The sequence below is a fragment of the Oncorhynchus mykiss genome, chromosome 10, assembly GCF_013265735.2.
Source record: "Oncorhynchus mykiss isolate Arlee chromosome 10, USDA_OmykA_1.1, whole genome shotgun sequence".
NCBI lineage: Eukaryota > Metazoa > Chordata > Actinopteri > Salmoniformes > Salmonidae > Oncorhynchus > Oncorhynchus mykiss.
Window position 1 is genome coordinate 41340526 of NC_048574.1, and position 22535 is coordinate 41363060.

The 22535-nt window shown below is 46.0% G+C and overlaps 1 protein-coding gene across 8 annotated transcripts in view; it reads right to left on the reverse strand.

The window, feature by feature from the left end:
• Window positions 1–22535, reverse strand: part of LOC110533890 (roundabout homolog 2) — a 184927-nt gene that overhangs the window by 83702 nt on the left and 78690 nt on the right. The gene's annotated exons all lie outside the window — the stretch shown is intronic.

Genomic DNA, 22535 nt, shown 5'->3' on the forward strand with positions numbered 1-22535 from the left:
GCACCCTCTATAACCACTGTGATTATTATTTGACCCTGCTGGTCATCTATGAATGTTTGAACATCTTGAAGAACAATCTGGCCTTAATGGCCATGTTCTGTTATAATCTCCACCCAGCATAGTCAGAAGAGGACTAGCCATCCCTCAAAGCCTGTTTCCTCTCTAGGTTCCTTCCTAGGTTCCTGCCTTTCTAGGGAGTTTTTCCTAGCCACTGTGCTTCTACATCTGCATTGCTTGCTCTTTGGGGTTTTAGGCTGGGTTTCTGTATAAGCACTTTGTGACATCTACTGATGTAAAAAGGGCTTTATGAATGAATGTAATTGATTGATTGATCTACAGCACCTGGAAGGCCAAAACGATAATCAAGGGCCTTAGCCACCCGAGCCACGGCCTGTTCACCCCGCTGCCATCTAGAAGGCGGAGACAATACAGGTGCATCAATGACGGGACCGAGAGACTGAAACAACAGCTTCTGTCTTCAGGTCATCAGACAGTTAAATAGTCACCACTAGCCAGCCTCCGCCCAGTGCCCTGCCCTGAACTTTAGTCACTGTCACTAGCCGGTGAAACCCGGTACTCAATCGTGCACCTTAGAGACTACCGCCCTATGAACATAGACATGGAACCCTTTAATAACATTTACATAGGGATTTACCCACTTTATATGTATATACTGCATTCTAGTCAAGGCTCATCCTATATAACTATTGCTGTACACACCTTTTCTGTCCATATACTGTCCATAACCACACACCATCATATACATACAGTGGGTCAAGAAAGTATTTAGTCAGCCACCAATTGTGCAAGTTCTCCCACTTAAAAAGATGAGAGAGGCCTGTTTTGCAAATAAATTCATAAAAAATCCTACAATGTGATTTTCTGGATTTTTTCTTCTCATTTTGTCTCATTAAGTGTACCTATGATGAAAATTACAGGCCTCTCTCATATTTTTAAGTAGGAGAACTTGCACAATTGGTGCCTGACTAAATACTTTTTTTGCCCCACTGTATATATTTATATTCCGGACTCTGACATTGCTCATCCTGATATTTCTTAATTCGTTCATTGTATTTATTGTATTGGTGTGTATTGTTGTGTATTGTTAGGTATTACTACACTGTTGGAGCTAGGAGCACAAGCATTTAGCTAGGTATTACTACACTGTTGGAGTTAGGAGCACAAGCATTTAGCTAGGTATTACTATACTGTTGGAGCTAGGACCATAAGCATTTAGCTAGGTATTACTACACTGTTGGAGCTAGGAATACAAGCATTTCTCTGCAACTGCGATAACATCTGCTAAACATATGCACACAACCAATTATTCCATGTTTTTATTTGAGAGCAAGGGATAGGGAGAGCAAGGGATAGGGAGAGCAAGGGAGAGCAAGGGATAGGGAGAGCAAGGGATAGGAAGAGCAAGGGATAGGGAGAGCAAGGGATAGGAAGAGCAAGGGATAGGAAGAGTGAGGGATAGAGAGAAACAAAGAGAGCATATATGCATGTTTATATGCACAGCGCATGTGTGTGTGTTGTTCAATCACACTCAGAGCACTGGCTAGGATGCCAGCATCCGCCTGTGTATTTGAATACGCATGTCCACATTCAATCCCTCCTCTACTTCGCTTGTACCCTCCCTCTCTCTTTCCAACTATCCCCCTCCCTCTTTCTCCCCTCCCTCTCACTACCTCCAATTCCCCTCACTGAAGCGGCTGTGTGATCGTGCTTTAAGCACAAAGTGCTCTCCTCTGTACTCATTGTTTGAGATTCCCCCATATTTGATGATGTACAGTATGCATGAGCTAGCCTTCCTCCCCACCACACACCACCACACAAAGACACACACAAAGTGCTTCCTTATCCTACTGGCTTTAGCTCCTCCCAGAACCACTGGCCTCAGGCTGTGTGCTTACAGAGGCTCTACAGTCGTATTCCCTAAGCCATAATACTGCTTCCCAGAATCACACAGCATATGGCAGCCGAGCCGGCCATCCATGCCTGCCAGTCTGTTTCCCAGAAACACCAGTCCAGAGCGGGCGCTGCCTCAAAGGTACAGGCAGATGCCTGGAGAACACACAGACACACACACACACACAGGGACCAGTAAGGGAGAGCCAGGCAGGCATACTGTTCTGCAGGGACCAGGGAGCTCATCCAGGGATATTGTGGAGCTCCAGCCCAGACTGGATCAGTCTTTGATGGGGAGGCATGACGAGAGGGGAGCCGCTCTCTCAGATGGAAGCAGGTGTGTGGAGAAGTGATAAGGATGCTGTGGCAGCCATTACACACACACACACACACACACACACACACACACACACACACACATACACACACAAACACACACACCGCAGCAACTCCAATAATTTCCAGATGCAAAATTCGAATGGCCTCGCATCAAATGACTGAGCTTCCTTTGGCACGATCCGTAACACTCCCTTCTCCTTGTGCAGTAAAAAGAGAGGGAGACAGAGGAAGAGAGAGGAAGAGAGAAAGGGAATGAAAGAGAATGGATGAGGGGGAAAGGAAGAGAGTGAGAGGGGGCTCTGAGGAGTCAGAGGAAATGCATTTCTTTATGGCAGGGTAGGAGGGGGGAACGTCTCTCTCCCTCTCAGGATGTTAAAACCTGTGTGTGCTACGGAGCAGAGAAAAGTAATATCTGAAAAAGATACAATTTGTTTGGCTGGCTTATTCCAAAAGCCATTAACATTAATTAAGTGGTGCTTGAGAGTTAGCATTTCACATATACAGTACATTACCATTATTAGCTCTACAGCGGTCAGTCGACTGAATTTACGGGTAGATATAAATGACAAAGACTGAGCACATTTACACACTGCGACATGGAATTATAAAACATATCTCACATGAGTGTTTGCTTGTGTGTGTGTGTGTGTGTGTGTGTGTGTGTGTGTGTGTGTGTGTGTGTGTGTGTGTGTGTGTGTGTGTGTGTGTGTGTGTGTGTGTGTGTGTGTGTGTGTGTGTGTGTGTGTGTGTGTGTGTGTGTGTATTAGAGGCATACACTATGTGTATAAGTGTGCACCTGCCTATGCTTATGAACGGCAGACAAAGGAAGATGACGAGAGACAGTGAGGAGAGACAGAGAGGAAGCAATTACAACCACCGTCATTAAATGTTTGGTTTCTTCTGCATGCGGAACACGTGAAATGGAGACGGACATGCAGGCAGGAGGACAGGCAGGCAGACAGACAGGCAGACAGACAGACAGACAGACAGGCAGGCAGGCAGACAGGCAGACAGACAGGCAGGCGGACAGGCAGGCAGGCAGGCAGACAGGCAGGCAGGCAGGCAGACAGGCAGACAGGCAGGCAGACAGACAGACAGACAGACAGACAGACAGACAGACAGACAGACAGGCAGGCAGGCAGGCAGGCCCACCTCATATACACTCTCATTTTACACTCTCTCTGTAAGCAATTAGCTGCAATCAGCGTTTAATTGAGCAAACACCGAAGGATTTTTGCTAAACCGTTCTGCCTTAGCGCTTTCTTTTCCCTCAGTCTAATTAAAATATTCAGACGTGCCTGACTATGGACTGTGTGTGTGTGAGCGTGCAGTCAGAGAGCAAAGGTTAGCACTACATTCATTCTGTCCTCCTCCATCCCTTGTCTCCCCTCATACCTCAACCTTTTCATATTTCTTCCAGCCATCTTTTCCCTCTTCCTTCTATTCTCCACAGTCATTTATGTCACGCTCTTCCCTCAGACGGAGGAGAGGAGACACACTGACACTGTGGGTTGTAACAGCTTGCCTGGGCCTAATTGGTCCCTAGTGAATGTGCCTTGCTTCCAGTCAGACAGAGATTCTCCCTAATGCCTTCTTACACTTCTCTCTCCTCCTCAACTTCTTAGAGGGACCAACCATTCATTAAGTGGCTTCCTACTCGCATACCATACAACACAAACTGTTCAAATCCAACCACACTCATTTGTTTCTCTGCCTTTACTAAGCCACAGTGAAATTACAAAATGAGGGTCATTTTAAATGAATCATGAAAAGATGAGCAGAAAACCTTTAAGCAAATTTGACAAGAAACGTTTCAGAGCAAGAGAGTACATTGTTCATTGAACAGAAATAACCTATAATAACACAGAGCAGTAGATATACACGTTTGTCTTTTGTATCTCCATGAAAACCTTTTCCCAGCAGTAGCTGAGGGCAAGGCTAGGAGTGCACTGCTATAGACGAGTCAGTGAATGACCAGATGGATGTTGAAAATGTGAATGATCCAACTGGTGAGGATACAGACGGGCCATGCATAGCCTAGCACTGGTGACCTGATTATTCGAAAGGGCCCATAACCTCCATGACGGTGAATTCTCTACACTGTTGTGCTGTGACTAGGAGACTTTGAGTCCCACTGTACATTATCTACACTACACCACCAGGCTTCGAGACAAAGAGCTGAGGAACATGGCGGAGGGCTGGAGAGGGTTTTCACAGAGATCTGGGGAGAAGGGCTGAGGCTCTGAGCCTCTACGCTTGTCTAATGTGTGAGATTGTTAGGAGACAGACCATGTAGGCTTTGGGAGTGTAATTATACTGTATCCAAGGCCATAGGGAAATCTTTCTTAACAGACTCAGTGTTTTTCCGCTGGCCCACAGCCCCACAACTCCACAGCCCCACACACAGACAGACAGGCCCCTCAGACACACAGTCTCCACCACGAAGAAGCACCGCTGCGGGGCCAAAATGCTGCTGTGACCTCTATACCCCTCCTCCCTCTCTCCGGGGGATAGCCCACTGACCATGCCCTAACTCCCTCCCTCCCTGAGTCTGTCTGCTTCCCCCATTTCCGTTCTCTCACACACACACACACACACACACACACACACACATTCACGCACACACACATGCACCGACGTACACACACTCACTTGCGCTCTCTCTATATAATAAACACACACATATTCCCTGGTCGACGCAATTGCAAAGCAGTCCACTATACAAGACTCCATCTCTATCTCGGCACAACAGCATTACTTTCTATTTTTCATCAGAGTCCAGTTTGTGTCTATATAAGGGCCCAGGGAAGAGCAATGTTGGAAGAGAGATGCACATCAACAAACATGAAAGAGTTACAGAGGAGAGACTTGAATCACTGCAGAGCTGTTTCCTGCCAAATGGGTGCCGTTTTGGAAATCACATATCAGACTGTAGCAGTGCTTCAGGAAACATCAATACCAGTGGAGATGGAGAGACTCCATCAACAATATATCATAGATGAACCAAACACTGTCTGTGCTCCGTAAAGAGAGAAACGGGTGAGAGCTAAGGAGAGAAATGGTGATGATGATAAGCGGTACAAAAGTATGAAGTTAAAAAATATGAAGCCCTGTTATTCATGCAGCTCTGCATCATTCGGGTTCTGTCACACCGCTCATCCTCCAACCTATCTCCATGTACTGATTAATACATGGATATAAAACTGACAAGAGGAGAAAATAGAAGCATTCCCCTCAGGTTCCTCATCACCATCATCCTCATCATCATTATTATTATTACATCCCATGGTGAAATATGACCGAGAGCGGCATCCCACAATGCTGTGCGAACGTCGGTGTGAGTTAGCATCAAGAAGACACAAGAGACATGCACGCATCATCTAGCCAGGAGAACATGACTTGTGGGAAGACAGCCAGGGGCCCCGAGGAGGGGAGGAGGAATGAAGAGAGAGAAAGAGAGAGAGAGAGAGAGAGAGAGAGAGAGAGAGAGAGAGAGAGAGAGAGAGGAGGAGTGGGGGATATAATGTAGAAAGTCAATAATTGAAAGGGAAAATAACGTCCTCATATATCTCTACTGGTTGAAGCAACAGAAAAGAGAAGGCCAGATATCTGCCAACTATGTTGTGTGTGTAGGGCTGTGAGAGTGTGTGTTTGAGGTGGTACTGGGGTTGAAGGTGTGCATGTGAGTTCCGGGGAAGGGGGGGGGGGGGTTCCATACACAGCTGGGGTCCATACCCACCACCCCTCCTCAGTAATCTGAATGCCCTTGATTGACCAGATTAAAGCCCAGATGCCAAACACAGGGACCACTGCACTGTGTGGAAACATCTGCTCAGGAACTCACTGTACATTATTCCCCACTTTCAGGCCCCTTCTATCGGTCACTCTGCAGCCCCAGTCCCCTGTCCTAGTCCCCACGCATACATCTGCAGAGAAGACCAAGTTCACATTACCCAGCGGAGCATGAGCCCCAGCTAACAGCCCACTAACCATCAGAGCATTATCATACACTAATCTTGTCCCCTTCTGGTTTGAGCTGTACCTTAACTAACAAAATGGACAACTCCTGGCCTGCCATGAAATCAAAGCCATTTGACCTTATTTTGGCTTATGAGTTAATCCCATGGTCTCTAGTCAAGGCCGGTAGAGACAACACAAAGGGCTTAGTGTGGGTATGATGTTGGCCAACCATGGGGTGTAGCCTAGTGACTCATTGGCCCTCACTGTGCTGTTTAGATCTGGGTTCCCCTGTCTCTAATAGGCTCACTGCAGGCTGTGCTTCTCCTGTGGTTGGGCAGAGCAGGACAGGGGACTGCAAGGCTGTAGGCCCCGGGTTGCAGACTGGCTCTTAGCGTGTTTGTCCCCTGTGCCCTTTCTCTCTGGGTAGGACACTGGCACGGTACTAAGGCGGGCATTAGGGTGCCGGGAGGGGGTGGAAAGGGGGAGGTCATGGGGGCCATGAAGGTTTTATAGTGGTAGGGAGTGATGAGAGAGGATATGATGGTGGGGTGGGGGGGGGGTTATGTTAGGGTATGCAGGAGCGGGGAGGGTTGATAGAGCACGGCAGAGATGTGTGTAAGCAGGAGGGTACTGCATTAATGCAGGGTTGTGGATGGTGAGGGGAGACTACATGCAGAGATAGCTCTGAAACAAGGAGGTGAGGTTGTACGTGTGACTGGGGGATGGGATCAACTGGGATGCTGAGTATATGAAGGAAAGAGATGAAAAGGTGAGGGCCTTTCCACTGGGAAAAAACTGGTTGATTCAACATTATTTCCACATCATTTCAACAGATAGTTTCTGTACTCCTCTAGGTATATTTAATTCAATATTGACTTCAATACACCCCCTTCCAAAGACTTACATGGTAAATATGACAATTCCAGAGGATATCCTCCTGCCTATCAGAGCTTTTGCAGCATGAACTGACATGTTGTCCACCCAATCAAAGGATCAGAGAATGAGCTACAGCTAGCTAGCACTGTAGTGCATAAAATGTGGTGTATAGTTTTTTTTTTAAACCCCTTTTTCTCCCCAATTTCATCGTATCCAATTGTTAGTAGCTACTATCTTGTCTCATCGCCACAACTCCCGTACGGGCTCGGGAGAGACGAAGGTTGAAAGTCATGCATCCTCCGATACACAATCCAACCAAGCCGCACTGCTTCTTAAGACAGCGCACCAATGTGTCGGAGGAAACACCATGCACCTGGCAACCTTGGTTAGCGTGCACTGCGCCCGGCCCACCACAGGAGTCGCTGGTGCGCGATGAGACAAGGATATCCCTACCGGCCAAACCCTCCCTAACCCGGACGACGCTAGGCCAATTGTGCGTCGCCCCACGGACGCTGCAGTACAGCGCCCTTAACCACTGCGCCACCCGGGAGGCCTGTGGTGTGTAGTTGATACAAAGAGAGAGAAATAACTAATTAAGGAGGAGCAAAAGAGAGAGAGAGAGAGCTATACAGTTGTTATTATTACTTTCACTTACTTAGCTAGCAAATGCAGCTAGCTAGTTTAGCCTACTCAAACACCTGGCTCAAACAAAGGGATGCTATGTTAGCTAGCTGGCTATGGCTATCCAACACTGGAACTCTTCCAAGTCAAGGTACAGCTTTTGGTTTTATTCATTTATTGCCACCGGGGCCCGCCGGTATAACTGCTAAACTGCTTGCTGTACACAGTGCTGCATGATTGTAGAGGGTTCACTAACACATTAGTTCTAGTAGCTATGTTGACTATGACGTTAATATGGTGACAATGATATAGGCTGTGTGTAGCGTTCAGCGGTTATGGCATGAAGGTTTGGCTTGGAAAGGTTTCTTCGCCTGGTCACAGACAGCTGAAGTCCACAAGCGGGAAAAGGTGAGAGGAGGAGAGAGTGTAGATGCGAGAAAAATGTATATAGACAACGAGAGAAGTGATGGTGGTGTTTAAATGTGGCTGCTAGTTCTGTGTTTGCGTGTGATCCTGTTGAAAAACCTTTCTTAAATGGAAGCAAACGGACTCCAACTTGAATTTGTCGCATAGAAACTCTCGTTTGTAGCTGTTGGACTAAGTTACACCCCAGATCAGCTAGATGCAGGCAAGAGTGTGCAATGCGGTATTAAAATGTGTCACTATCTGTCACCTTGATTACTCAAATTTCTCTCAACCTGTGTACCTACGTTGTAAATGTTCAAATCAAATCAAATTGTATTGGTCACATACACATGATTAGCAGATGTTATTGCGGGTGTAGCAAAATGCTTGTGCTTCTAGCTCCGACAGTGCAGTAATATCGAACAAGTAATATCAAACAAATTACACAACATATACCCAAAACACACAAATTTAAGTAGGAATAATTTAAGACTACATAAAAAAAAGTCCCTTTTTCAGGACCCTGTCTTTCAAAGATAATTTGTAAAATAAAAATAACTTAACAGATCTTTATTGTAAAGGGTTTAAACATTGTTTCCCATGCTTGTTCAATGAACCATAACAATTACTGAACATGCACCTGTGGAAATGTCATTAAGACACTAACGGCTTACAGACGGTAGGCAATTTAGGTCACAGTTATGAAAATTTAGGACACTAAAGAGGCCTTTCTACTGACTCTGAAAAACACCAAAAGAAAGATGCCCAGGGTCCACGCTCATCTGCGTGAACGTGCCTTAGGCATGCTGCAAGGAGGCATGAGGACTGCAGATGTGGTCAGGGCAATAAATGGCAATGTCCGTACTGTGAGACGCATAAGACAGCGCTATAGGGAGACAGGACGGACCGCTGATCGTCCTCACAGTGGCAGACCGCGTGTAACAACACCTGCACAGGATCGGTACATCCAAACATTACACCTGCAGGACAGGCACAGGATGGCAACAACAACTGCCCGAGTTACACCAGGAATGCACAATCCCTTCATCAGTGCTCAATGTCCGCAATAGGCTGAGAGAGGCTTTACTGAGGGCTTGTAGGCCTGTTGTAAGGCAGGTCCTCACCAGACATCACTGGCAACAATGTCGCCTATGGGCACAAACCCACCGTCGCTGGACCAGACAGGACTGGCAAAAAGTGCTCTTCACTGACGAGTCAAGATTTTGTCTCACCAGGGGTGATGGTCGGATTCCGTTTATAGTCAAAGGAATGAGCGTTACACCGAGGCCTGTACTCTGGACCGGGATTGATTTGGAGGTGGAGGGTCCGTCATGGTCTGGGGCGGTGTGTCACAGCATCATCGGACTGAGCTTGTTGTCATTGCAGGCAACCTCAACGCTGTGCGTTAAAGTGAAGACATCCTCCTCCCTCACGTGGTACCCTTCCTGCAGGCTCATCCTGACATGACCCTCCAGCATGACATTGCCACCAGTCATACTGCTTGTTCTGTGCGTGATTTCCTGCAAGAAAAGAATGTCAGTGTTCTGCCATGGCCAGCGAAGGGCCCGGATCTCAATCCCATTGAGCACATCTGGGACCTGTTGGATCAGAGGGTGAGGGCTAGGGCCATTCCGCCCAGAAATGTCCGGGAACTTGCAGGTGCCTTGGTGGAAGAGTGGGGTAACATCTCACAACAAGAACTGGCAAATCTGGTGCAGTCCATGAGGAGGAGATGCACTGCAGTACTAATGCAGCTGGTGGCCACACCATATACTGACTGTTTTGAATTTGACCCCCCCTTTGTTCAGGGACACATTATTACATTTCTGTTAGGCACATGTCTGTGGAACTTGTTCAGTTTATGTCTCAGTTGTTGAATCTTGTTATGTTCATTCAAACATTTACACATGTTAAGTTTGCTAAAAATAAACGCAGTTGACAGTGAGAGGATGTTTCTTTTTTTTGCTGAGTTTACATATGAACGAGTGATGTCAGAGCGGAACGGACTAAGATACAGTAGAATAGTATAGAAAAACAGCATATACATATGAGACGAGTAATGCCAGATATGTAAACATGATTAAAATGACTATTCTTCCATTCCTTAAAGTGGCCAGTGATTTCTAGTCTATGCCTATAGGCAGCAGCCTCTAATGTGCTAGTGATGGTTGTTTAACAGTCTGATGGCCTTGAGAGACAAGCTGTTATTCAGTCTCTCGGTCCCAGCTTTGATGCACCTGTACTGACCTCGCCTTCTGGATGATAGCGGGGTGAACAGCCAGTGGCTCAGGTGGTTGATGTCCTTGAGGATATTTTTGGCCTTCCTGTGACATCGGGTGCTGTAGGTGTCCTGGAGGGCAGGTAGTTTGCCCCCGGTAATGCATTGGGCGGACCGCACCACCCTCTGGAGAGCCTTGCGGTTGTGGACGGTGCAGTTGCCGTACCAGGCTGTGATACAGCCCAACAGGATGCTTTCAATTGTGTATCTGTAAAAATTTGTAAGGGTTTTAGGTGACAAGCCAAATTTCTTTAGCCTCCTAAGGTTGAAGAGGCTCTGTTGCGCCATCTTCACCACACTGCCTCTGTGGGTGGTCCATTTCAGTTCGTCAATGATGTGTACGCCAAGGAACTTGAAGTTTTCCACCTTCTCCACTGCGGTCCCGTCGATGTAGATAGGGGGGTGCACCCTCTGCTGTTTGTGGAGGTGATGTTTCCTACCTTCACCACCTGGGGGCGGCCCATCAGTCAGTCCAGGACCCAGTTTCACAGGGCGGGGTTCAGACCCAGGGCCTCGAGCTTAATGATGAGCTTGATGTGGGCCCACATCAACTTTCATTCGTAGGCTAGGTTGTAGCAGCAACATGATGGGTATCTGGGAAAATGTGAGCAGCATGTAATTGCCTAAACCTATCGCTGTTACATTGAGCTGGGTGAATGGAATATGAATGACAGTCATCCAATATGCTGTAATATGTAATATACCATGCTCATTAAAACCACTGGTGCTGATGTTGTATCAATGTGGAAAACTGATTGGATTTGAAAAAAGTAATCAACGTAGGGAAATTTTGTCTATTTTTTTTACAAAACTTAAAACCTAAATCCAACGACATGGTGATATTTTCTGTTGATTTGACATTGAATTCACGTTAGTTGACAACTGTACCAAATGTAAATCAAAACTAGACGTTGAACTGACATCTGCGCCCAGTGGGTTGAGTGAAGAAGGATTCGTTGGAGGATGTGGTATCTGTCTGGGTGCCAGCATACCCCCCGGGCTAACACATGCCCAAGTGGCTCTAATCCCACCACCCGCTCCACCCATCTGCAGCGTGCCGCCATGGCTAGCCCCCACTAGCCCCAAGGGAGAGCAGCGTGTACTGTATGCTGTGATGGAGGGATGATAACATGCTAATTGAGAGATGTGGATAGAATCTTGTTTGCTGTCACAGTCCCAATTACCTCCTCTATAGCGGTGGAGATTGAATTGACACACATTTGAGAGCAGCACAGAGGGCTGGAGACTGACAGGAACAAGAGGCTGTCAGCCCACATCAAGCTGTTCCCTCTGCTCTTACACAGGGGCCAGCATCATAAAATAACCTGGTATGGCAAAGAGAAAGTGAAAACAGATGGATGGAGAAGAGTGAAAGTGCAGAGTATATATAAGACATAGAAAGCTACAGTACTACTGCTGTGCTGTTTGTGCAGTGGATCTCATTAATTAATCAAACTCGCTGATGTTTTACTCAGTGAAGGGGATGCACTGTAGAAGTCTGATGTCACCCTAATGCTGTCCTTTCCCTGGGTCTCCCTCCTCTCTGTGAATGGGAGGTTGAGAGTGTCTGATGCCAAATGGTCTGCTGTGATGGAGCTGAATGACTAAGCTAGACCACAAGAAGCCCTGTGCAGTACAGTACCGGGTGTGACACTGAGCAGTCAGAGTGGAACAGGAGGTTGCCCTAGATAACAGAGGTTTGTAGGGTAGGGCACATGAATAATGCAGTCACTATGGAGCTCCTCTGGCTGAGAGTGCAGATGCTCCTCTCTCTCTCTCTCTCTCTCTCTCTCTCTCTCTCCCTCTCTCTCCCTCTCTCTCCTCTCTCCTGTCTTACCCCCAGCGAGCCAGGAGGGGGGGGGGGGGGGGGGGGGGTGAGAGGAAGAAGGGAGATAGAGGAACAAAGTTAGGGGCATTATGTCATGAAAGGACATGTTCGTTTGTGAATGTCTTACATGTAGCATGAAAGGCTCTGTCCAGTACCACATGTGTTTTCATGGTATAGTGAAAAAAAGCTGTAATAACAATGTCTTTAATTAATCAAAAATACACAATTCCCCACTACGGTGGTGCCCACAAGTTCTACTGTTTTATACAAGACAAAGCTTTAATCTAGTCCTTTGCTGGTTACTTTTTTCACCCTTCATTATCACTTCTTGGGAAGTAAATTGCCTGTATATGCCCACTCCCTCCCTCATACCAAGTCTCTAATGAGCCTGTCTCCTCCTGAATGGACGTCTTATTGTTTAACTGAACCTCCAAAGTCTCTCATCCATGGCAAAGCCATTCAATACATCACGCCGTCTCCTGCTGGGCCCTTTAGTCTGCACCTCAATCACAACTGTAATGCAGCAACTACGACAGACCACAGCCCACTCACACACTGCTCTCAGGGGCCACATACAGTAAACATGCATTAACGCAAACCCACATATAGACAAGCACAAATGCATATGCGCAAGCACACACACGGATGCAAATGTAAAAGTACACCTATATTCAATCACAGGGACAAACATATTCATATGTAGACGCTAATACACACATGGACAAAACAGCTGGACGGTACATAAAGGAGTACATAAACGGTTCTACATGTGTATTTCTTTGCGTTTATGCATGTTGTGCATGGCACCACAATAGAGGACCATGACTTTGATTAACTAATTAGCCGTCGTACTAAGACCAAATAGAAACTATTAACCCCAGCTATTACCTTGGCCTCTTTGCAAAGTATTTAATTTCCCTGTGGACCATAGTCGGGGGCCAAGGGCCCTGTTGAATCGGCTCAATACAGCCCAGGTGGGCAGGTCACCTATTAAATCCATACAAACTCATTTAGCTCTTTAATGAAGCTCTGATTGACTTTGCAGGCTAACACATGTCTGACTCCCTGCCTCTACAAACACAGCAAGTCAGCAAGTCTGGAAAAAGATGCACAAGACCAAAAGTATTCTGGTCTGTATAACTGTACCTTTGTCCTCCGGATACCAATAGCTACTTCATTAATTAAAGATATCCTCTTCCCTCTATAATATGATTCTGTTTTCACCAAGATAAATGGAATGCTAATCGATAACTGAATAATACCATATGAGATTAACCAATAGAGATAGAAGAAGGGATAAAGTCATCATCTGCCCTGGGTTAGCCGTCCGATTGACATGGCGGAAGGTACTGCACTGCTGCAGGACTCAGAGAGAGAGGGAGAGAGAGAAGGGAGGCTCCTCTAAACACACTTTAGCCCACTGATAGATGGCTGAGGCACTGGGGCAGTGGTGCAGTCAGCCTTGCATCGTTAAACTTCTCAGAGAACACAGCCGCAATGAACTCCCAGCTGCAGCTAGCTACATCCATGCTAATATCACTCACGGATATAGCCTAACACTTTATGTGAAGTGAGAGGGTGGGGCGGTGGGGAGAGGTTCACAGTCTCACGGGGAAGAGACGCTTTAAGACAGAAGAGGATAGGGAAACAGGGACTAAGAAAATGAAAAAATATCATCTTGGAAAACATGTTTTCCTTTTTACGTAGATCAAAAATGATCAATGACCCTAGGGTAATTTCTAGTGTAGGTTACATCCCAGCTAGTGATGTCAAAGGAGTGGACCAACACAATACACAACACGACAAGTTACCATGCTAGTTCACACCATACGCAGCCAGCCCTATGCTAACCAACTGTAAGAAGGTGCAGCAGAGCTCATAAAGGGTTTTGCATGGTCCAATTAACACCAGATGCTAGCCTTTAGCCAACTTACTTGAACAAAGTCATGCACATCTCTCCAAGGAGTTAGCATGGTCCAGTTAGCACCAGATGCTAGCCCCTTAGCTCATTCTCTCTGGCCAAGAAAATATGCAAAAAAAAGTGTGATGGTCCACACTCAAAAAGATGTCGCATAAAACTTAACTTAAAACATGCTGCAAATGTGTTCCAGGGACATGCCCAATCAGGCATGTGCACAGATATGAGTCAATCTGTGCCTCCCACTCTCCAAGTGCCCTTTTGGGTGGTGTTATAATTATTCTTGCTTTATTAAGATTTGTCGCTATTGTTCTGAACCCATTGCCTGCAAGTCGTCGTGACATCATCAAGTTCAGCACCCTCCAGCCCATCCGTTGGTTGCACCTGTTGGTCTGCCCTGAACAGAGCTTGCGGGTGCCAGGTTGCGTCTTTTTGAGATTGCACACGCCCGGTATCAAAACATCATGGCTTGAGATGCGATTAGCACTCGAGGGTGTGTAGCTAGCTACGTAGTTTAAATATCAATAGTACTGCCCACAGCAGCAAAACATTTGATTAACACTTGGTTTACATTCTTATCAGAAAGACAGAGAGGAGCGGCTGCATCAATGACCCTCGCTCCACCCTAACTCCATCCCTTCCGCAAATCAAATCTAATCAAATGGTATTGGGCACATACACGTGGTTAGCAGATGTGAATGCGAGTGTAGCGAAATGCTTGTGCTTCTAGTTCCGACAGTGCAGTAATATCTAACAAGTAATCTAACAATTCCAGAACAACTACCTAATAAACACAAATCAAAGTTTATTTGTCATGTGCGCCGAATCCAACAGGTGTAAACCTTACAGTGAAATGCTTACTTACAGGCTCCAACCAATGGTGCGAGAAAAAAAAGGTGTGTGTGTGTGTGTGTGTGTGTGTGTGTGTGTGTGTGTGTGTGTGTGTGTGTGTGTGTGTGTGTGTGTAGGTAAGTAAAGAAATAAAACAACAGTAAAAAGACATTTGAAAAAAGAGTAGCAAGGCTATATACAGACACATGTTAGTCAGGCTTATTGAGGTAGTATGTACATGTAGGTATCGTTAAAGTGACTATGCATATATGATGAACAGAGAGTAGCAGAAGCCTACAAAGAGGGGTTGGCGGGTGGTGGGACACAATGCAGATAGCCCGGTTAGCCAATGTGCGGGAGCACTGGTTGGTCGGGGAAAATTTAGGTAGTATGTACATGAATGTATAGTTAAAGTGACTATGCATATAAGATAAACAGAGAGTAGCAGCCGCGTAAAAGAGGGGTTGTGGGGGCACACAATGCAAATAGTCCGGACAACCATTTGATTACCTGTTCAGGAGTCTTATGGCTCGGGGGTAAAAACTGTTGAGAAGCCTTTTTGTCCTAGACTTGGCACTCCGGTACCGCTTGCCATGCAGTAGTAGAGAGAACAGTCTATGACTGGGTGGCTGGGGTCTTTGACAATTTTTAGGGCCTTCCTCTGACACCGCCTGGTGTAGAGGTCCTGGATGGCAGGCAGCTTTGCCCCAGTGATGTACTGGGCCGTACGCAATACCCTCTGAAGTGTCTTGTGGTCGAGAGGCCGAGCAATTGCCGTACCAGGCAGTGATGCAACCGGTCAGGATGCTCTCGATGTTGCAGCTATAGAACCTTTTGAGGATCTCAGGACCAATGCCAAATCTTTTTAGTTTCCTGAGGGGGAATAGGCTTTGTCGTGCCCTCTTCATGACTGTCTTGGTGTGTTTGGACCAATCTAGTTTGTTGTTGATGTGGACACCAATGAATTTGAAGCTCTCAACCTGCTCCACTACAGTCCCGTCGATGAGAAAGGGGACGTGCTCACTGCTCCTTTTCCTGTAGTCCACAATCATCTCCTTAGAGATCTAAAGGGGTGAATGAGAATATGTACATATGAGTACATGGATGAGCGATGGCCAAGTGTCATAGGCAAGGTGCAGTAAATGGTATAAAATACAGTATATACTGTACATGTGAGATGAGTACTGTAAGATATGTAAACATTATTAAAGTGGCATTGTTTAAAGTGACTAGTGATCCATTTATTAAAGTGTCCAGTGATTGGGTCTCAATGTAGGCAGCAGCCTCTCTGTGTTAGTGATTGCTGTTTAACAGTCTGATGGCCTTGAGATAGAATCTTATTTTCAATCTCTCGGTCCCAGCTTTGATGCACCTGTACTGACCTCGCCTTCTGGATGATAGCGGTGTGAACAGCCAGTGGCTCGGGTGGTTGATGTCCTCTATGATCTTTTTGGCCTTCCTGTGACATCGGGTGCTGTAGGTGTCATGGAGGGCAGGTAGTTTGCCCCCGGTGATGCGTTGTGCAGACGTCACCTCTTTCTGGAGAGCCTTGTGGTTGAGGGCAGTGCAGCTGCCATATTAGGCTGTGATACAGCCCGACAGGATGCTCTCAATTGTGCATCTGTAAAAGTTTGTCAGGGTTTTGGGTGACAAGCCAAATTTCTTGATCCTCCTGAGGTTGAAGAGGCGTTGTTGCGCCTTCTTCACCACACTGTCTGTGTGGGTGGACCATTTCAGTTTGTCAGTGATCTGTACACCGAGGAACTTGAAGCTTTCCACCTTCTCAACTGAGGTTAAGTCGATGTAGATCGAGGGGTGCACCCTTTGCTGTTTCCTGAAGTCCACGATCATCTCCTTTGTTTTGTTGACGTTGAGTGAGAGGTCGGCAGCAGCCACACAGGTAGTCTAGACCAGCTAACCACTATATACTAAAATATCCACACAAGCCACTAGCCAGGCAGCCATACATCACAAGTTAGAATATTATGAAGTTATTATTTAAGGGCATTGACGATAAATCACACGCTAGCTAACTAGCAGATTTACATCAATCATCAACATCAATGATCAGCTGATACCTCACCTTCTTTTCCTAAAGTCAATCATGTTTGTGATGAGTGAGTGTGTTGTTGCAGAAATAAATAGTCCAATGCTCAACAATGTTAAAATATTCACTACAGAGGCAGTTGGTATGATGTGGATTTTGAGATAAGACTTATGAAAGTCTTTGTTTTTTTCTCCACTTTTCTCAGTTTCAGCACCTTGCCCCTAAAAGGTCTGTGCATGGCCCTGTGCCCAAACCACCTCTGCCTCCGTTTCACCTAACTTTTCAAGTACACACACATACTCACGTACACACTCACAACTAAACACACACACACACACACACACACACACACACACACACACACACACACACACACACACACACACACACACACACACACTCTTACAATCACTCTCAGATTGTTACAGTCTGATTGTTGCTTTATAGCTATTGTAAACTCAAAGTGCTGACTGTACAGGCGGGTCCCTTCCATCCCATTGTCAGTTAATCATCATAAAAAGATGAGTTGAGATAGAGCGTTCCATCATTTCTTACCCACACACCTCTTAGTCTCTCAGGAACTTTATTTTAAGCAAATGTATTCTTATGCATCACTATATTTTATTTTGCACTGTGCTTGTACTGGAGAGGTTGCTTCCCTTATCAAAGGTACAGTACACATGGATGAAAATAAGGTACACTACACACTCCCAATGTTAAACTACCTAAACTCACTTCTTCCTAGTGTGGTATACTGTGCAAAGACCACTCTATCACTGGTGTTGTACCCCAGCTCTTAAGCGGGTGACTAGCCCACACAGTGACAGCATTGCCATGGACGACCAGGTCCTCTGACATTTGAAACTGTCAGGAAGTACAAGGTGGCCAAGCCGAGTTCACTCTCAACTTTGACCTCGATTCTCAACACAAGCTTGACACAGGCTTGACAGTTGAGAGGCGGAAGGGGACTAGTATATGAGAGGGGTGTCTGTTGACTGGCTGTGGCTCTGTCCTCTCACAGGACATGTCCCCACACCTTCCCAGGACACACAGGGAGGCATGGCATGGGGCTGGGGCTAGTAGGTCAGCAGGTCTGGAGATGTCAGTGTGAGAGACTGGGACCTATGATTAATGAGAGCTGGCTGGGTGCCAAATACCCATACATACATTCTTTCTAGCGGCACTGCTACGGTCCAACCACAACCATAATCTCACCATGTCACTTATCACAAGTGTGCTGAATGATTGTTGATCAAATCACTAACTCAGCACCACACTCTAATATAGTACTGCATGATCTACCAACGCAATCAAATCAAATCTTATTTGTCACATGCGCCGAATACAACAGGTGTAGACCTTACAGTGAAATGCTTACTTACATTAACCAACAATGCAGTTTTAAGAAAAAAAGGTGTTAAGAAAGTATTTACTAAAATAAACTGTAGTCAAAAAATAAATAACAAAAAATAAAGATGAAAATAGAAAAATAACAAATATTAGAGAGTAATGAGGCTATATACAGGGGGTAGCGGTCAGAGTCAATGTGGAGGCTATATACAGGGGGTACTGGTACAGAGTCAATGTGGAGGCTATATACAGAGGGTACTGGTACATACTCAATGTGGAGGCTATATACAGAGAGTACTGGTACAGACTCAATGTGGAGGCTATATACAGAGGGTACTGGTACAGACTCAATGTGGAGGCTATATACAGAGGGTACCGATAGAGAGTCAATGTGGAGGCTATATACAGAGGGTACCGGTAGAGAGTCAATGTGGAGGCTATATACAGGGGGTAGCGTACAGAGTCAATGTGGAGGCCATATACAGGGGGTACTGGTACAGAGTCAATGTGGAGGCTATATACAGAGGGTACTGGTACAGAGTCAATGTGGAGGCTATATACAGAGAGTAGCGGTCAGAGTCAATGTGGAGGCTATATACAGGGGGTAGCGTACAGAGTCAATGTGGAGGCTATATACAGGGGGTAGCGGTCAGAGTCAATGTGGAGGCTATAGTGCTTGGCAACGCAGATGCTTGTTGGTGCGCGCGAGCAGTGAGGGTGCAATAACTGAATAACATGTACGTTTTAATTTATTTTGCAACGCGAGCGCCCGCAACGCGAGCGCCCGCGATGCGAGCGTTGTGTTCAGCATGTTAGTCCACTCTATCCATACACACCATCACACTATGCAATATTGTACGTTGTGTGCAAGCCAAAACATCTGACCACTCCAGGCGTTTATCCTAACCGTCTGTCTGTCTGGCTATCTGTCTGGGACGATGAGGGTTTATTGATTGATGTTTGTCTGTCTGTCTGGCTACTCTTCTAATAGCCAGAGGAGTGTACAGAGGGGAGGGGGTGAGTGGGTGAATTATTTATACCAATCAACACCCCCTCCTCCTCTCTCAACACATCATCATTAATGTGATTCAGTCACTTATTATAGCTACTCCTAATCCCATCAGCAGCCAGTCACTCCCATTAGAGCTGTCTGCAGGGGGTTGGGGGTCAGAGGGGTGTTTGTGGGGGTTATAACGCTATAACTGAAATAGAGTTCAGCTGAAGTGTTGGAGCGGGCGGTGTGGTGGCTGGGAGGTTGCATGTCTGGGTGTTGCTGACATCGAAAGCAGGTGATGATTGTTATTCAAATCATCTCTGGCTGTTCTGACAAAACAGCAGGAGCTTGCCGACACCGTACCGACACTGTGTAACAGTGGCAGAAAACACTATGTCCTCTTCAGACCTGATCCACCTGTCCTCGAGGCACAACAAGACTAAAGCTGTGTCTCAGGTGGCACAGGAAAAAACACCTCATGGTAATACTGCTCTTTAGTCAACAACTCAAAAAGTCTCAATTAAATAGTACTATTTCATCTATGTTCCCATGAACCAACAATAATGCATGAGAGCCCCAGGAGGGATCGCTTCGAGCAGTTTCACACCCAGAGACATAACTATCTGATTAGCATCTCAATTAGAGCTTCCTCACTATGTGCAACTCAGAGAAGGGAGAGTGTGTATTTAACTTAAGTACAATTGATGTCTAATGGGACTCGTGTAATGGCATTTAGAGTTAAGGCCAGGGCTATGATTCAGAGACTTGAAAAAGGGAGTCAAAAACAATATCAGAACTGGGAAAAGGCCGGGCAAAAGGTAAAGCCTTACGTTTTTGCTGTCTCTAACACAATTGCATGAAATGCCAAACACTCTTAGAGGTAAAAGTGCCTGGAAGAACCTTTAGTGCTGCCACACCGGCGGAACCTTTCCAGTTGAAAAAGGTTCCTCGAGTAACCCCTCTGAAAAGGGTCTTCGAGGAACCCCTATTGTAAAGGTTCAAATTGGAACCTTTTTGTGATGGGCGTAGTTCAAATTGGAGGTGCGGCCTAACAGATTAGAGGTGTGGCTTTCAGATACTGTAGTTATTTTTAGTCATAAATGTCATTTCTGTTCATGTTACATTTGTTCCTTGAATATTTATGCATATTACATATTCTAATATAATATGAATAACATTGCTGATTACGCACAGTAATAAAGTGGTAACTATTCTAACTTTGGGATTTGCATTGGCTTCTGAGGAACTCATACACCTATGTTAGCCTCACTGAAACTACGAAACTGTCAGTGTTCAACCTTAATATGTGATGACAATACAACAAAACCTATTAACAGGAATGGCATTTACTCTAACGCGTGGCCAAAAAATGTATATCTTAAAGCCACGCCCCTCCTAAGCCATGCCTCCACTTCAGTGTTCCTCCAGGAACCCATTGCAACATTGAACCATTAAAGGTTCTTCCAAGAACCCCTCAACTAACCGAAGGTGCAAATTTGAACCATTGACTAGCAATAGTTCATTGATGAACTCCAGGGGTTCCTTGAGGATCTCCAGGGTTCCTATTCTCCTACAGCACACTAATCCAAAATGATTTAAAATATGTTCTATATGTGAATTCATCCACAATATATCATCTTTTTTTTTTTAAACAACAATAAAAATGGCAAGCCAGCACATCCCCCTCCTACTCACACACACTTCCTTTCCACCACACACTCTTCCCTCCCACCACACACTTCACACTCTCACACACAGCTGTCTAGTTGGAGAACCGATGTGTGTGTCTCAGATATCCTGCGGCTCTTCACCCATAATCCTTTCCCAGGACAGCAGGGCAGTATTGATTACAAACCAGGCAGAGGAAACAGCAGGAGGAGGAGGAGAAGAGTACAGGGGAATAAAGGATAGAAGGAGGAAAGTGAGTGATATGGGAAGGGAGTTGGGAAGGAGAGGGTTGGGAAGGAGGAGAGGGTGGGGGAGAGAGGAGATGAGGTGCATAAGGAGACACAGAGTTCTCAGGTTTCGTCTTCATCCAGCAGCTGTTGGGTTTGAGTGAGAGGGTTGTCTCCCGGGCTCATGCCAAACACAAATCCACCAGCGTCAAAACTGGACCATACCTCTATAACTCTGCTTCACCACTGACCCCAGGGCCAGTGCCGTTTCTAGCATCATAAGTGGCTGCTTAGGGCCCCGTGGCCACTAGGGGGCCCCAACCCCCAATATGTTTTTTAGGGGGTCAGTCGGGGTCTCAACTTGCTGTTAGTTAGGATAGTAGAATAGACAATGTATAATTTCGATATTTGGTTGTGCATCAGCAGTTTTCCTTTTGTTATGTCAGTCACTGACAGTCACTCAGTTATCCCATATCAGCTAACATTTTATAGATGACTAGGTAAGTTAGTCTAGCCAGCGATCTAAACCTTGTAGTAATCAGGGCTGAATTACTGACCGAGCACCCAAGGCCTAGAGGCCCTGACCTCCAGGGGCCCCCATTGTATTTGTTCGTCACTCACTCAGATATCATAAGAACATGGCATAAGTCATGGCAAAATGTGTAGAATTGCAGGAAATGTGTTTTAAAACTGCTAAATGTTTTCTCCATCCCTTGGCAAATCTCTCTTAGGGCCCCCAAAAAGCTAGAAACGGTCCTGCCCAGGGCACAGACAGCAAGACAGATGCCTGATGACAGATTTAAGGGAGGACAAAATGGAGGGAACCCCCCTCTCTCCTCACCTCTCCTCTCACCCCAGGGAGGAAAGTGTACACCACACTGAAGTCATCGGGTCATACTTTCCCTTAAGAACCCCACTTAAAAACACACTGCAAACCCCCCAGTCTATAATGTATGTGAATGTAAATATGTATGTAGATATGGTTGTAGCACAAATCTATAATTACATACCATTCTTATTTTCATATATTTCCATTGTTTCTCAGGCGTTTGCTGTGAGTGATCAGAATGTGTGTGCTGTGTGGTATGTTAATGTCGAGGAATCAGTTCAGTTTAACACATAATGGCGATGTGAATAGCCCAGAGCTCTTGTTTCCTACACAGGGAAAGTGTTGGCTGGGCGCAGGAAGAACGGAGGAAGGAGAGAATAACTTGGGTGAAATCCTGCTCTCACTGCCTGGAGCGATGTTCAGCTCTACCCACACATCGCTCACAAAGGTCAC